Here is a 2,692-nt window from a genome sequence, read left to right as displayed (position 1 = left end):
ATATATATATATATATAGTTTTAGGGAAAAGAACCAAGGTTCATGAACTCATACTTATTTATTGTGCTTTTACTTATTAATTTTTCTATATGTGACAGTGGATTTTCATCAATGAGTACATGAACCTTGGTTCTTTTCCCTAAAACTATATATATATGAATAGAATAAGTACTAGGCTTACAAAGAATAAGTCCTGAGGTTGATTTCTTCGACTAAAACCCCTTTAAGATGGTGCTCCAACATGGCCACAGTCAAATGACTGAAATAAGTAAAAGAATATATATATATGTATATACATATAAGAAATTAAATGAAGAACAAAGGAATAAAAAAACTATGCCATGAACTTCATTAGCTCACAGCTGTTTCTGTCATACAATCTAATGCACTCATAGTTGAGTGCTTGTGCATCTCTCACAGTGTCATTTGAGCTTTGAAAATGAAGTGCAATTTTATTTGAGAAATCATTTACATTTCTATATATATGAAGCTTTAGGGTGGTACACAACCCTATAAGTATATTGCATCTTATAGGAGAAACAGATGTATGCCAATGAAGTTGATGACAATTTTTTATTCCCTTGTCATTTATATAACTTATTACTGCTCTGTACTCAAATGATACTTTCTTTCTGAAGCATAAACATACTGGTGGAGGCACATGGCCTACTGGTTAGAGTAGCAGACTTGCGGTTGAAGGATTGTAGGTTTGAATCTCAGACCAGGTGATGTGTGTGTTTATGAGCGAAACACTTAAGCTCCACACAGCTCCGGCAGAAGGTAATGGCGAACTTCTTCTGACTCTTTCGCCACAACTTTCTCTCAATCTTTCCTCCTGCATCTAGCAGCTCACCTGTGACAGACCAGCGTCCCATCCAGATGGGGAACCTATACGCCAATGAAACCAAGAAACCACAACAACATATACATACCGAGTTCGAACACCAGGTTATTAGTGTCACTATGCTCCCACTGTTCTTTCGAAATCTTGTGAACTTCCCTGCCTTCTCTAGTCCCCAGTCCACCTCACTGTATGTGTCTCCCTGTAATTTGGGCATATCATGTCTGCCCTATTCCCCATCACATCTTCACCATCTTTCTCTTCCCTTTCTCTCCCTATCTGAAGTAGCCATGTTTCTCTTCTAATGCAAAACACCTTCTCTGTCCCTCAACACTACTCCGCCCCTAGTTGAGGGCTCTTGTCCTGCAAGTTACTTAGTGACCTTACTGCTGCTGGTACCATGTAAAAAGCACCCTGTACAGAGTGTGCAATGGTCGGCATTAGGAAGGGCACCAAGCTGTAGAAAACCATGCCAAAACAAACAGCAGAGCTAGGTGCAATCTTCTGACTGGCCAGTTGCTGTCAAACTGTCCTATCATGCCAGCATGGGAAACAGGCATTAAACGAGGAGGATGATGGTGATGATGATAATACATACTTCTACACACACACACACACACACACTGTAGTCTGTTACATTACATTCATTACTTATTTATTTCTTGATAACACTTTGTTTTCTGAAGTGTTGGAGGGTTTTGCTGTGGTGCTGCACCCTGACCATTGACACAGTTTCACTCCATGTCAGTAGAATTGTGTCATTGATAGGGGTGTGGTGGAGAGATAAAGCCTTTTGGTGCTTCATAGTGGACAATGCTACAAGGAAATGGATGAGAGGTGACAGTAACAGATATTTATGTTCTTAAATGGCAGAAATGACTCATTCAAATTACTCTTCCTTGATGAAACACTGTCTATCTATCTATCTATCTATCTATCTATCTATCTATCCATATGTGTGTGTGTGTGTGTGAATTTGTGTATCATGACAACAGCAGAGGAAAGTGAGTAGTGACTGTCAGTACAAAATTGGTGATATGAAATTGTCAGTTGTAACAGGCAGGTTCTTGTTTCATTACTTTCCGGAGTAGAATAATACACACTAGATAGGGGAATAATGGAAGGGTTGAGTGGTGGAGTTAAATACTGAAAGTGTGGTGGGAGAGAGTAAGGTATGGAAAAGGCAATGGTAAATAATATGGTCAATATGAGAGAGGTTGATAATGTGCACATATTATATATATATATATATATATATATATATTTGTAATATAATATGTGACAATTATTCGGTTGCCATGATAAAACTCTGAGTTTCAGATGTCGGGGCAGAAACCTGCACTGGCATCTCTTCAGTTATCGAGGCAATTAAAATATGCTATGAAAATTACCATTAAACAAAGAGAAATTACTATGTAAATGACCGTTATTAAGACAAAAGAGCTATTAGAATAACCGTTAACTAAGGGAAAAAACCAAAGGGAAGGAAGTAAAAAGTATACGCCGGTGTTAAAACGGGGGTAGCTGATGAAGTAGAATGTTCTCTATGTGGCTTGCGTGTTTTCTCGTCTACGTTTTGTTTGCAATGTCCTGTACCCAGATATGCACCTATACATACAGGTGGATGTCGGTATGCACATACCTGTACCTATATATGCATATACTCATTTACTATTTGTTTTTACATGACTGAACGCAGCATCTCCAATTTGTAAGTAGTTTTTGTAACTTCATATTTTCCGACGCTACTCTATCTCTTTCTCTTTCTCTTCCTCTATCATTTTTCCCCCTTCGTTCTTCCTCTTTACTACTACGTATCTCGCTTTACCCCTATCGTTCTTCCTCTGTTAC

The sequence above is a fragment of the Octopus bimaculoides genome, chromosome 5, assembly GCF_001194135.2.
Source record: "Octopus bimaculoides isolate UCB-OBI-ISO-001 chromosome 5, ASM119413v2, whole genome shotgun sequence".
Taxonomy (NCBI): Eukaryota; Metazoa; Mollusca; class Cephalopoda; order Octopoda; family Octopodidae; genus Octopus; species Octopus bimaculoides.
The sequence above is the reverse complement of the archived record's forward strand: the minus strand, read 5'-3'. Positions refer to the sequence as shown.